Here is a 15,923-nt window from a genome sequence, read left to right as displayed (position 1 = left end):
CTTGATACACCTATGTTCTCTAGCAAAGGAGGAAAATATATTAAGGGTCACTTGGTACACTTGGCTTGTCCCGATACACCAATACCCAACACAATTGGCATTGCATGGGGCCACCGACCCCTAAAAGGATATTAGAAGTGTGGCAACTGTGTAGCTTGTAAGTATACCACAACACAAAAAATGTTCTCCCATGATTCCATAGATGTATTTCTAAAAGATTTTTCCAACTCTAATACCACTAGCATAATTTGGTGCCCCTGCCAACTGATCTACATTGGTCACACGACACAACCTATCAAAGTCTGGATTTCCCAACACAGCACCAGAATTTGCTGTGGCATAATCATGGCCTCTCTGGTATCCCACTAGATGGAAATCCACCAAACGGGATGATATTATATGGCAGATGCTGGAAGTAGCTAAGATACCTACATGATTCGGTTGCTCTCATTTTGCAACTCCAAGGAATGTAAGTGAATCAGAACTTGTAAATTTACAAATCCACAGTAATTGGACTAAACCCCATGGAAGAATGGAAGAGAACTCTGTCTCTTGATTCTGAGGAAAACCAATCCAAAAACCATGTCCAGGACTCCTGCAACAAAAAAATAACTTTTTGACTTTCAGTTGAGCTATACTGGGGTATCTGAAGTGGTTTCTCTGCCCTTCCATCGGTACTTTATTTTGCTGGCCCCTGTTTGGGGTGGGACGTCGTCCCCCAGAATACTCACTGTTCCTGGGCAGAGCCAGTAGATGACACTCTACTTAGAGCACCAGCGAGTCCCTCAGTACTGATTACTGAAGTGGTTTCCCTGCCTGCATGCCTATACTTTACTTTGCTGGCCATTGACTGTGGGGGGACTCTGTGCCCCAGACTCCTTGCTGTTGCCTGGCGGGGCCAGGAGGCAAGGCGCTACTTAAAGCGCTAATCATTTCTGCAGCGTGGGTTCCTGAAGCGGGTTCCTTGCCCTCATGCCTATACTTTACTTTGCTGGCCTCTGTGTGGGGTGCAGGCTCCTCACTGTTGCTGGGTGGGGCCAGGAGGCGATGAGCTACTTAGAGCACTAACGTGTTCCGCAGTACGGGGCGCAAATGGGATGCGCCTGGAAAAAGCCCAGGCCAAGGCGGGCCAGTCTGGCACCCGTCATTGTTTAAAAGGGGCTTGGCCAACCCCCTTTCATCGGACTTAAGGTACTACGTGAAGGGCCCAACTTCAAGTCGTAATGCTCCAGCTATAATCCCTGCTACTGAGCAGGTCCCAAGCTCTCTTGCACCTCTAGTCCCGCCTAACATCAATGCTTAATTTGCTGCACCAGCAAAAATGTCTACATCTCAGCATAATGGCCCTAGAACTAGAGGCCAGGTGAGAAAGGGAAGAAGGCTGTTCCTGGATCTAAGCCTAAGAGACCATGGGGCATATTATCAACTGGGAGCGATAAATATCGCTAAGCGAGCTTTGCGCGAATATAGCTTTTGCCTGCTATTGCTGGAATTGATAGAGCGTTATTATCAACGGCTATCGCAATGTGATAAAAATTCTAGTGAAATCTAGTGATGAGATGCAAGGCGTGGTGAAACGGGTGCTACAACAAGGGAACACACGCTGAAGCCTGTTAGCGTTCCCTTGTTGATACTGAGATAGAATTATCACAGCTTTTTGGCCAAAAACGGCTGCTAAAGCAGCAATAATTCTCTTGATAATATGCCCCCATGTACTCAAAATCTCGCTACAGAGCTCACCCCTCAGTTGGGCAAGGATATATTAGCTGGGGACCCTCTCACGACAGAACTAAAAAATATCTGTTGCGATTTCAAAACTTTTCTGTTAGTATAGCTTGACTCAACGGGGCATATTATCAACTGGGAGCGATAAATATCGCAAAGCGTGCTTAGCGCGAATATAGCTATCGTCTGCTATCACTGGAATTGATCGCTGAGATAGTGCGTTATTTCCAACGGCTATCTCCAATTCGATACAAATTCCAGCAAAAGCGGCCAAATGCTGGATTATCGCTGGTAATTCAATGATAATATTGCTGCGATAGAGAATAGCTTGGTAATAAGCCATGGTGGATTTACCCAGACAATCCACCTCCCATAGGGTAATGCTGCTAAGTCAGATATTTTTCTGACGTTAGATTCCTGCATTCACGGGGATTTATCACCAATTCTATTCTTGCTAGGCAGGTATGGGGCATCGTTGGTAATAGCGTGAAGCTGCGTTATCAATGTTTTCTTATGCTGTGAATGTGAGGCACCCCTACCTTGCATCTCATTAGCGATGAGATGCAAGGCGTTGGTGAAACGGGTGCTACAACAAGGGAACACATGCTGAAGCCTGTTAGAGTTCTCTTGTTGATACTGCGATATAATTATTGCCGCTTTTTGGCTGAAAACGGGAGCTAAAGCAGCAATAATTCTCTTGATAATATGCCCCTACATTTCCCCGTTTAGAGGCAATAGAAGCCACGTTAAATTGCTTGGACAGGCCCCACCGAGCCGATAATATAATTCCATCTATACAAGTTGCTTCTCGCACAGGACCCCCAGTTAAAATCATACCTCCTAATACTTCCAACAGAAGCTCAAATCGAGGGATATTTGCTACAGCGGGGCTTCTCCCCCGTGCCCTGGAGCAAGTCATTCCATCAAATGCCTCCGGACCTGGTTACTGTGGATCCTGGCCAATAATAAAGGAAGCTGTAACATGCAAAAAGAAGGATAGGCTGATGGGGGAATTGATTGCCAAAAAAGGGGGTTAAACTCTCGGCTTTTCCAAAACTCCATCCTGACTGCACCCAATATGTTTTGGTACACCACTTGCCATAAGTTTGGAAGAGGACTTTAATGGCTTAAAAATGAAACTCTGTATTGGTTAAGATCCCAAGTGGAGAGTTTCTGGGCCTACAGTCTAAGATAAAAATGGTTAGGAGAACACCAGGAGCATCCCTGGTATAAAAGAGGAAACTGATGACTGCATGATCAAACCTCCTGCACTGGTAAAATTCCTCCTTAATTATGTCGATTGGTACTGCTCCCATTATCCCAGGAGTTGTATTCAGACAGTTCCACTTGGCTACTTTTACAGGGCTTCTGTGTTATCAGGTGTTAATTTGACATTAATTAAGAAGCAGAATAATTGGAGTAATGCAATGTTTACTGTCCAATACACAAACCCTTTGAACCTCTAGCCACCCTGGAAGACTTGGACTGACACCATGGTAATACCCTCCTTGCTTCAGGGTCAGGGGACAAAGTGCCAGCGATCCAGGAGGGACAACACTATACACCTTGTGTATAGTGATCCAGGAGGGACAACACCTTGTTGGGAGTAGATGAGAGCCCCAGTGCCCATGAAGAATTAGCCTACCACAGTAAGGGTTGTGAGATTTGGAGGAAATCCCCAGGTAATTAAGTGAGAGCCAACCCAGAGAAACTACACAGTTGCCCACGCCAGTGGATAGTGGGAAACTAAAGTTTCTGTTGGAACCTGGCGGGCATTAAGATCAAGGGGCCCATTAGGATGTCGGGCGGTTTGCCCGTGCCAGGCTGGCGGTAGCCACCGTCGGCCTGACGGGTGCAATCCGCCCGACATCTGCAAGTGAATTCCCCACCGCCATATTAGTATGGCGGAGGGACCGCGGCAGACAGAAAGACCGTCCGCCGCTTTTTCGCCTTGGTCGCCTTGCGGCCGGGGTGGATAAGGTTTAATATGGTGGCGGTGTCTAATAGACACCGCCAGCCATATTACAATGGGCCAATTTAGATGCCTTTCCGTGGCGGCATCGATGGCATGCGGTCTTCACTCTCGGGGCCCTCTGCGGGCCCTCAGAGTGAAGGAGCGGTGGGGGTGCACACGGGGGGTACCTGTGGTACCCCCCAACATTTGCATAAATGAAGCAGCAGGCACCGTGCGGTGCCTGCCGCTTCGTGTATGCAAATGCATGCATGCATTTCTGACATTGTGGCGGGCGGTGCAGTGAGCACTGCCCGCCACAATGTTAGAAATAAGCGATGCGCCCGCCACTGTGGTGGGCTCATCCTTATGCTAACGTCGGGACCCCCGCTCTTAAGGCCGGCGGTCCCGTTTTCCGCAAGGGTGGCGGGGGGGGGGGGCAAAGTCTGCCCACCATCCTAATGGGGGCCCAAGTGAGGACTGTGAGAATTTTATTGATTGTTTTGATATTTGCCTCTTTTAAGAGACCTGGGCCTCAACTGTGCTTTACAGGGTGGTGTTCACAATCTTTAGTATAGAAGCATCTCTCTCACCTATGGGACAACCAGTAAGTTCCCTTATCATTTGGGTTAGCATCAATTTGCAATGTGCCCTTAAACAATTGGTTGTAAATTCTAGGGACCTTTTGGTTGTCAATTTTAAAAACACCATGGGGAAAAAAATATACCTTTGTAGTTAACATATATAATAGATTCCTCACACAGCATCAGGAGTTCCCGAATGTAACAGTATTAGATGATTTCCTTCAAAGGTTAGAGGGCCATGACTTTATACTGCCAGCAGGGCTCCTAAACATAGCATATGAACCCTCTGAACTATTGGCAAATGCTACAGGGGAGGAGAACCCAGAGTAGGGAATCCTGGGTTTGGGCATTACTAGCCCATCTAGAAACACGAAAGTAGCTTTTCAGATTGCACAATTTCCACTTAAGCCTGCAATGGGCAATCCAAGTCAGACAAGAACTCAAAAAACATGTTTAAGAGGGACAATTGTTGTTCGACAATTGTTTATATATAATTGGACTTATCATCCTGGCGATACTTGAGTGACATGCAGATAATTGAAAAGCATGATAGTGATCAAAAAGCGTTGGACTATATGTTTATTGCCACTGAATGTAAACTAGTGAGAGAGTTGGCGTATGCCATTGTTACAAGTAATAACAGAAAAATGATTAAATAGCCCCAGATTGAGGGAAATCAAGACATTATTGCCCAGATATATAGTATAGTAGCCCAAGCACTCCGAGATATAGGCAAATATGAAAGCGAGGTACAATTAATCTTAAACAGTTATACCAAGTTATTTGAAGAGATTGAATACTTCTTCTATAAATAAATGTAAATGCTCTGCTGATCATAATAATAGAACTGAATAGGTCAATAAGACTTGTAAGGCAGCAAGGAAATAACTGATGGGCGCTATAAAATCAGGACAAAAAAATGGTTCACTGATAAAATATTGCTAACAAAAATATAGCAGTAAAAATATAGAAAGCAAAAATATTAACTCCCTATACTTACCCAGGTAAGTACAAAAATATTGATGTGAAAAATATAGATGTAAAAATATAGATTTTTAAATATATCTAAAATAAAATACAATGTATTAAATATATCAAATAATAATATTATTTTTAACAAAAAAAATTAAATGTAATATACATTTTACTAAATATTACAAATAAACTTAATGAAAAAAATATAAACACACAAACATAATAATTTACACATATACATATATTTACTTAAAATAATTTAACAATTATCTTTATTGAATTTGTAAGCTATTAAATTACTGAAAAATAAAATGAATACTTTTATCAATAATTTAAAATTTTAAAATACAATGTTATAACTAATTAAAACATTTAACTATTATTAAAAAATTACATTTCACAGTAAAATAAATATAACAGTAGTGAAAATGTTGGATATCGGAGGGGCAACATTTACTATTCCAACTCCAAAGAGTTGAACAGTAGGGAAATGTTGGATAGCTGAGGGGTAAAAATTACTATACCCACTCCAGTGAGTGCAACAGTAGGGAAAGAGTTGGATAGCGGAAGGGTAAAAATTACTATGCCAACTCTAAAGAGTGCAACAGTAGGGAAAGTATTGGATAGCGGAGGGGAAAACATTACTATTCCAACTCCAAAGAGTGCAATAGAAGGGAAAATGTTGGATAGCTGAGGGGTAAATATTACTATTCCCCCTCCAGTGAGTGCAACAGTAGGGAAAGTATTGGATAGCGGAGGGGTAAAAATTAGTAGGCCAACTCCAAAGAGTGCAACAGTAGGGAAAATGTTGGATAGCTGAGGGCTAAAAATTACTATTCCCACTCCAGTGAGTGCAACACTAGGTAAAGTATTGGATAGCGGAGGGGTAAATATTACTTTTCCAACTCCAAATAGTGCAACAGTAGGAAAACTGTTGGCTAGCGGAGGGGTACAAGTTTCTATTCCCACTCCAGTAAGTGCAACAGTAGGGAAAGTGTTGGATAGCGGAGGGGTAAAAATTACTATTCCCACTCCAGTGAGTGCAACGGTAGGGTAAGTGGTGGTGTTATAGGATAGGAAATAAAATAAATACATTTATGTTTTAAATGTTTTTTGTTTGTCAATATTAACATAATTAATAATGATTTTACAAATTATTATCGATAAAAAAGATTAATAAACATTAATTGAATTTGCATTCTTTAACACTATAATATGCACAACACACCTAAAATATATTAAACAATTACCATAATTAATTAATAATTAATTAATGTTAAAGAATTACCAACTAATTATTAATCCATAAATTAAAAATAAATTACTTCCCATCATTTACACCTATAAAGACCACACCTAAAATTAATTCATTACTAATTAATTCAATATTTAACAACTAATGATTAATTTATCAATTAAAAATAAATTACTTCCCATCTTCTCACCATTTTTACCTATAAACACAACACACACATAGAAATAGTTACACAATTAACATAATAAATTGCCATTTAATTAATTAAAATGAATTAACAACTAATGATTAAATAATTATAACATATTAATGTACATATTTAACACATCTTAATTCAACAAATATTAATGAATACAAATTAATCAATACATTTACTATAATTAAATTACTTCCCACCCTACTCCCCTATAAACCCAGACCCTCTACAGTACTAAAAACGCAAAACTCAAATAAACAAAAATTATGACTACTAAAAATAAATACATCTTATATAATAAAATTACTTCCCACCCTATTCCACTATAAACCCAGAACCCGCTATGGAATAAAAAATGCACAATTTAACAAAAAAATGTAATAAGTACTAACATTTTAACACAAATAATAAAAATACAAAAAATTCTTAAATAAAAAATACATGCATCACAAACATATAAAATATATACTAAAATACATAACATTAATAAAAACATTTTTTTAACATCTATAATTTTGCAAACAATAATAAACTCTTCGATATTTTTACATCGATATTAAATACACTAAATCGATATTCTGCACCATGATATTTTTTATTTCTATATTCTTGACCAACGATATTTTTACCATGATATTTGTGCACATCGATATTTTTACATCGATATACTAGCTCTGCACCCTAAAAAATGGGGTGGCTCACAATCGGCACCTACATAATGAGGTCCAAAAAAGTGCCAAAGAGAATGGGAAGAAGGTCAATGGACAGATCAATCTACAGCAGCCATAAACAAGGATAGTAAGCAGTTCTGGCATATTGTGGCTAAGGGAAGTAGGAGCCAGGGTATAGATGAAGATTACTACATCCAACTGATGACCTGGGTAAACCATTTTAGTTCACTTTATGCCGGAGAGAGCCAAAAGGCAATGGGAATAGATAATCCACTATATGCAGGTACAAACAAGGAACCCTGGGATACAGGTTCTTTTGATTTTAGTTTGGAGGAAACCAGACTAGGCTTTTCCACACTTCAGAGATGAAGGGCGCCTGGATTAGATAAAATCCTTGGTGACCTTTTCCTCTCAAAAATGGACGTATGGATTGTTATGCTCAACCTTTGTTTTACCACTGTTTTAAATGGTGCACAGGTTCCTTATTCGTGGTTAGAGGCAGAGGTGGTCTCAGTGCATAAAAGGGGAGACAAAGATGAACTGCCAACTATAGGCCCATTAGCCTATAGACATATCACAAAAACTGCTTTGTAGGAGTTTGTTGACTACATGATTGGATCAAGGAGAACGAGATCCTCTCGCCCCTTCAGGCTGGTTTTAGAGAGATTACAGGCACAACCGACCAGTTATTTGCGTAATTCTGTGAAAGTATGTGATGTTCAAAAAAACACGTATACATAGTATTCGTGGACTAAGTGCCACCATTAATCTTCTCCCCCGGGGGAAAATGTGGGCAGTTTTTAGTGAAGTTAGGTGTTCCAAAATATCTTTTACAAATTATCACTAGGCTTCACCAAGGGAATTATGCCCATATAAGATGGAGTTGATATGGTGAACTGAGAGAATACATTAAGGTGGACAGAGAGGTGAGACAGGGGTGTGTCTTGGCCCCAACTGTGTTCACCTTATACATTAATGGGCTATTAGAGTCCTTGCACTTTGCAATGGGGACTCTCATAAGATAGCTGGCAGCCCAGTTGTGTCCCTAATGTTCGCCAACAATATATTACTTGCATCTAGAACACCTATGGGGCTACAAAATCTATTGAATAGTTTTCCGCTGCATGTGATGGCCTTGGACTTGAAGATAAAGTAAAGAAGACAACATAAAACGTTTAAGGGTAAGGTGAAGTTTGGTAGTACCTTTTTAGAACAAGTCAAGGAATGTGTTTATTTAGGGGTTAGATTCACTACCACAATAGCTTGGAGTCCGCACATTTCCAATTCCCATCTCACCCTCCAGCATGTCAGCTCTGCCCTGCTTAAAAGACTGAAAGCAAGGACATACATGCCATCTGGCCCTGTTATTGACATCTATCGGTCAAAAGGGGTAAGTTCTGCACTATATGGATTTTAGGGGTCATTGAGAAAGCACTTGACAGCAAAGGGAGTATTCCTTGGCTAAAGTATGTCAAAACATGGTTATTTAATCTAGGTATGAGTGAACTGTGGACCAATTCCCACTGTCTTAAGAAAAACACTTTGGTGTCCCTCATGAAGAGGTACTGGCTACATATCTGTAGCCTATAGTTGAACCATACCACAGTGGGGGATCCAACATGCAGGTTTCTGGATTTTAAAGATAATGTGAGAAATTATTGAATCAGATCGAACCCCCGCAAGCAAAATCCTAATACCTACAATTTAGAAATGGTATTTTGCCACTTCATGGATTCCGCAGCAGATGGAATGGCCAAAAATTCTCGCCCATATATCCATTTTGCCAAGATAGCCCTGAAACAGAAAGGCATTTTCCATTCTTCTGCCCCAGATATCCTTCAAATAGGAGATCTTGGCTAGTTCCAATTTGCATTATTTTGTCTCTAAGATAAACAAGGCCTACTATTAGAATACTATGAAGCGATACAACAGCATGGTTGATTTTTGCCCTATCAAGATATTTGTTACAAGCATGGAAACATAGATATAAGAACATGCCATGTCATGACAAGTAGAAAATGTAGTACTCTGAATAACTGATTGGATCTGGAAGAGTAGTTTAGAACCTTGAAACAAGTTATAATGAGGGGTCAATCTCTACCCATACCTGAGTTTTGTTTTCTTCAATCACTGATTAATTGTTCATTCTGTGTGATGTTTAGATAGCATTAGAGAATTGCTGTATATTTTTCTATAGTTTTAGTATGCAACCTACTCTGTATTATCTAAATTATGATCTTTTTTTTTCACAACCAATTTTATTGAGCAAATGATCATATGAGAATGTGGCATCTCCACAACCGAAGATCACCACGACAAAATCAATACAGCAAATCACGAAGGCAGCAAATGATGAAACGGACTCAAGAATAGGCTCAGTATAGAAACCCCCCAGTGGCCCAACCCATCCCACAACTCCACCCCCCCAGCCCCAAACACCCCCCCAACCCCCCCTACCACACGTGTACAGAAAGCAATAGAGCAAAATAAGCAGGTGTAGTGCCACCAGAGCGTCACTGCTTCGGGCCAACAATGTCACTGTGGTCAAATGTCCTCCTCTCGCTCCGCCGGGGGATCCAGAGACAGACCCCGGTAGTCGGCCCAACGCTTCCATATTTTGTAGTGTTTGCGCGGGCAGCCCCTCGCCTCATAGATCGGCCTCTCCAGACCCATGAAATAATCCAGCCCAGCCTTCCATGCAGACAGGGGGGGGGCCCTCACCGCTTTCCATGCCCGGGCCAGATCCCGCTAAGCCACGACCAGACCCAGGAGCAACAAGTGGCGTTTATATATGTTACCCCCAACCCCTTCCATAATGTGCAGCAGTCCTAGCCGGTGGGTACGGGGAAGGTCCCAGCCCAGGACCTCGGACAGACAACTCCACACACCCCTCCAGAACCCAGTCAACCGGCCACACATCCACACAGTATGCATCAGGGACCCAGGCACCGACCCACAACGCAAGCATTCCGGAGATGCAATCAAACCAGCTTTCCACAGTCGTTCACGCGTATAGTAAGCGCGGTGCAAGTATTTAAATTGGATGAGCCGGAGCCGGACAGCAATGGCGGTTCCACGTGGGGATTCTAGCGCCTCCCTCCAATCGTCCTCATCAAGAGGGCCCACGTCCACTTCCCACGCCGCCCGAAGAGAGTGCAGGGTAGAGGAGCAATGAATAACAAGCGTCTGATATATCCTGGAGACCTTTCTGTCCCCCAGATCTCCCATAAACACTTTAGCTTCGACCGGGCTAAATTCCGGCAAGGAATCGAAACCGGCAACGCTCGGGGTGAGGGCATGTCGCAGCTGGAGGTAGCGAAAGAACTGGGACTGAGGCATTTGGAACTCCGCGCGGAGCTCCTCGAAGGATTTGAGGGTGGTGCCGGACATGACCTGGCCCAATTGTGTAACACCTATGGCTTCCCAACCCTCAAAACCGGTCAGGGCCGCCAGCTCCGGGAGCAGACCATTATGCCAAAGCGGCGTCTCAGCCATCAACTTGCCCCACCATCCCATGTGGCGCAGTGCCTGTCGCCACACAGCAAAGACCACCCTGGTAACCGAAGGCAACCCACGGCGCAGGCGAGCCGAATATAGGATGGTGTGGAGCGTGCGATCACCCATGAGCGATCGTTCCAGGGCGTTTGGCGGATCTCCTCTATCGCCGTACCACCATTCGTCAGAGTGAAGGAGCGGTGGGGGTGCACACGGGGGGTACCTGTGGTACCCCCCAACATTTGCATAAATGAAGCAGCAGGCACCGTGCGGTGCCTGCCGCTTCGTGTATGCAAATGCATGCATGCATTTCTGACATTGTGGCGGGCGGTGCAGTGAGCACTGCCCGCCACAATGTTAGAAATAAGCGATGCGCCCGCCACTGTGGTGGGCTCATCCTTATGCTAACGTCGGGACCCCCGCTCTTAAGGCCGGCGGTCCCGTTTTCCGCAAGGGTGGCGGGGGGGGGGGGGGGGCAAAGTCTGCCCACCATCCTAATGGGGGCCCAAGTGAGGACTGTGAGAATTTTATTGATTGTTTTGATATTTGCCTCTTTTAAGAGACCTGGGCCTCAACTGTGCTTTACAGGGTGGTGTTCACAATCTTTAGTATAGAAGCATCTCTCTCACCTATGGGACAACCAGTAAGTTCCCTTATCATTTGGGTTAGCATCAATTTGCAATGTGCCCTTAAACAATTGGTTGTAAATTCTAGGGACCTTTTGGTTGTCAATTTTAAAAACACCATGGGGAAAAAAATATACCTTTGTAGTTAACATATATAATAGATTCCTCACACAGCATCAGGAGTTCCCGAATGTAACAGTATTAGATGATTTCCTTCAAAGGTTAGAGGGCCATGACTTTATACTGCCAGCAGGGCTCCTAAACATAGCATATGAACCCTCTGAACTATTGGCAAATGCTACAGGGGAGGAGAACCCAGAGTAGGGAATCCTGGGTTTGGGCATTACTAGCCCATCTAGAAACACGAAAGTAGCTTTTCAGATTGCACAATTTCCACTTAAGCCTGCAATGGGCAATCCAAGTCAGACAAGAACTCAAAAAACATGTTTAAGAGGGACAATTGTTGTTCGACAATTGTTTATATATAATTGGACTTATCATCCTGGCGATACTTGAGTGACATGCAGATAATTGAAAAGCATGATAGTGATCAAAAAGCGTTGGACTATATGTTTATTGCCACTGAATGTAAACTAGTGAGAGAGTTGGCGTATGCCATTGTTACAAGTAATAACAGAAAAATGATTAAATAGCCCCAGATTGAGGGAAATCAAGACATTATTGCCCAGATATATAGTATAGTAGCCCAAGCACTCCGAGATATAGGCAAATATGAAAGCGAGGTACAATTAATCTTAAACAGTTATACCAAGTTATTTGAAGAGATTGAATACTTCTTCTATAAATAAATGTAAATGCTCTGCTGATCATAATAATAGAACTGAATAGGTCAATAAGACTTGTAAGGCAGCAAGGAAATAACTGATGGGCGCTATAAAATCAGGACAAAAAAATGGTTCACTGATAAAATATTGCTAACAAAAATATAGCAGTAAAAATATAGAAAGCAAAAATATTAACTCCCTATACTTACCCAGGTAAGTACAAAAATATTGATGTGAAAAATATAGATGTAAAAATATAGATTTTTAAATATATCTAAAATAAAATACAATGTATTAAATATATCAAATAATAATATTATTTTTAACAAAAAAAATTAAATGTAATATACATTTTACTAAATATTACAAATAAACTTAATGAAAAAAATATAAACACACAAACATAATAATTTACACATATACATATATTTACTTAAAATAATTTAACAATTATCTTTATTGAATTTGTAAGCTATTAAATTACTGAAAAATAAAATGAATACTTTTATCAATAATTTAAAATTTTAAAATACAATGTTATAACTAATTAAAACATTTAACTATTATTAAAAAATTACATTTCACAGTAAAATAAATATAACAGTAGTGAAAATGTTGGATATCGGAGGGGCAACATTTACTATTCCAACTCCAAAGAGTTGAACAGTAGGGAAATGTTGGATAGCTGAGGGGTAAAAATTACTATACCCACTCCAGTGAGTGCAACAGTAGGGAAAGAGTTGGATAGCGGAAGGGTAAAAATTACTATGCCAACTCTAAAGAGTGCAACAGTAGGGAAAGTATTGGATAGCGGAGGGGAAAACATTACTATTCCAACTCCAAAGAGTGCAATAGAAGGGAAAATGTTGGATAGCTGAGGGGTAAATATTACTATTCCCCCTCCAGTGAGTGCAACAGTAGGGAAAGTATTGGATAGCGGAGGGGTAAAAATTAGTAGGCCAACTCCAAAGAGTGCAACAGTAGGGAAAATGTTGGATAGCTGAGGGCTAAAAATTACTATTCCCACTCCAGTGAGTGCAACACTAGGTAAAGTATTGGATAGCGGAGGGGTAAATATTACTTTTCCAACTCCAAATAGTGCAACAGTAGGAAAACTGTTGGCTAGCGGAGGGGTACAAGTTTCTATTCCCACTCCAGTAAGTGCAACAGTAGGGAAAGTGTTGGATAGCGGAGGGGTAAAAATTACTATTCCCACTCCAGTGAGTGCAACGGTAGGGTAAGTGGTGGTGTTATAGGATAGGAAATAAAATAAATACATTTATGTTTTAAATGTTTTTTGTTTGTCAATATTAACATAATTAATAATGATTTTACAAATTATTATCGATAAAAAAGATTAATAAACATTAATTGAATTTGCATTCTTTAACACTATAATATGCACAACACACCTAAAATATATTAAACAATTACCATAATTAATTAATAATTAATTAATGTTAAAGAATTACCAACTAATTATTAATCCATAAATTAAAAATAAATTACTTCCCATCATTTACACCTATAAAGACCACACCTAAAATTAATTCATTACTAATTAATTCAATATTTAACAACTAATGATTAATTTATCAATTAAAAATAAATTACTTCCCATCTTCTCACCATTTTTACCTATAAACACAACACACACATAGAAATAGTTACACAATTAACATAATAAATTGCCATTTAATTAATTAAAATGAATTAACAACTAATGATTAAATAATTATAACATATTAATGTACATATTTAACACATCTTAATTCAACAAATATTAATGAATACAAATTAATCAATACATTTACTATAATTAAATTACTTCCCACCCTACTCCCCTATAAACCCAGACCCTCTACAGTACTAAAAACGCAAAACTCAAATAAACAAAAATTATGACTACTAAAAATAAATACATCTTATATAATAAAATTACTTCCCACCCTATTCCACTATAAACCCAGAACCCGCTATGGAATAAAAAATGCACAATTTAACAAAAAAATGTAATAAGTACTAACATTTTAACACAAATAATAAAAATACAAAAAATTCTTAAATAAAAAATACATGCATCACAAACATATAAAATATATACTAAAATACATAACATTAATAAAAACATTTTTTTAACATCTATAATTTTGCAAACAATAATAAACTCTTCGATATTTTTACATCGATATTAAATACACTAAATCGATATTCTGCACCATGATATTTTTTATTTCTATATTCTTGACCAACGATATTTTTACCATGATATTTGTGCACATCGATATTTTTACATCGATATACTAGCTCTGCACCCTAAAAAATGGGGTGGCTCACAATCGGCACCTACATAATGAGGTCCAAAAAAGTGCCAAAGAGAATGGGAAGAAGGTCAATGGACAGATCAATCTACAGCAGCCATAAACAAGGATAGTAAGCAGTTCTGGCATATTGTGGCTAAGGGAAGTAGGAGCCAGGGTATAGATGAAGATTACTACATCCAACTGATGACCTGGGTAAACCATTTTAGTTCACTTTATGCCGGAGAGAGCCAAAAGGCAATGGGAATAGATAATCCACTATATGCAGGTACAAACAAGGAACCCTGGGATACAGGTTCTTTTGATTTTAGTTTGGAGGAAACCAGACTAGGCTTTTCCACACTTCAGAGATGAAGGGCGCCTGGATTAGATAAAATCCTTGGTGACCTTTTCCTCTCAAAAATGGACGTATGGATTGTTATGCTCAACCTTTGTTTTACCACTGTTTTAAATGGTGCACAGGTTCCTTATTCGTGGTTAGAGGCAGAGGTGGTCTCAGTGCATAAAAGGGGAGACAAAGATGAACTGCCAACTATAGGCCCATTAGCCTATAGACATATCACAAAAACTGCTTTGTAGGAGTTTGTTGACTACATGATTGGATCAAGGAGAACGAGATCCTCTCGCCCCTTCAGGCTGGTTTTAGAGAGATTACAGGCACAACCGACCAGTTATTTGCGTAATTCTGTGAAAGTATGTGATGTTCAAAAAAACACGTATACATAGTATTCGTGGACTAAGTGCCACCATTAATCTTCTCCCCCGGGGGAAAATGTGGGCAGTTTTTAGTGAAGTTAGGTGTTCCAAAATATCTTTTACAAATTATCACTAGGCTTCACCAAGGGAATTATGCCCATATAAGATGGAGTTGATATGGTGAACTGAGAGAATACATTAAGGTGGACAGAGAGGTGAGACAGGGGTGTGTCTTGGCCCCAACTGTGTTCACCTTATACATTAATGGGCTATTAGAGTCCTTGCACTTTGCAATGGGGACTCTCATAAGATAGCTGGCAGCCCAGTTGTGTCCCTAATGTTCGCCAACAATATATTACTTGCATCTAGAACACCTATGGGGCTACAAAATCTATTGAATAGTTTTCCGCTGCATGTGATGGCCTTGGACTTGAAGATAAAGTAAAGAAGACAACATAAAACGTTTAAGGGTAAGGTGAAGTTTGGTAGTACCTTTTTAGAACAAGTCAAGGAATGTGTTTATTTAGGGGTTAGATTCACTACCACAATAGCTTGGAGTCCGCACATTTCCAATTCCCATCTCACCCTCCAGCATGTCAGCTCTGCCCTGCTTAAAAGACTGAAAGCAAGGACATACATGCCA

This window comes from Lissotriton vulgaris, chromosome 3_1, assembly GCF_964263255.1.
Source record: "Lissotriton vulgaris chromosome 3_1, aLisVul1.2, whole genome shotgun sequence".
NCBI classification, from domain to species: Eukaryota; Metazoa; Chordata; class Amphibia; order Caudata; family Salamandridae; genus Lissotriton; species Lissotriton vulgaris.
This window is presented reverse-complemented; position numbering follows the sequence as displayed.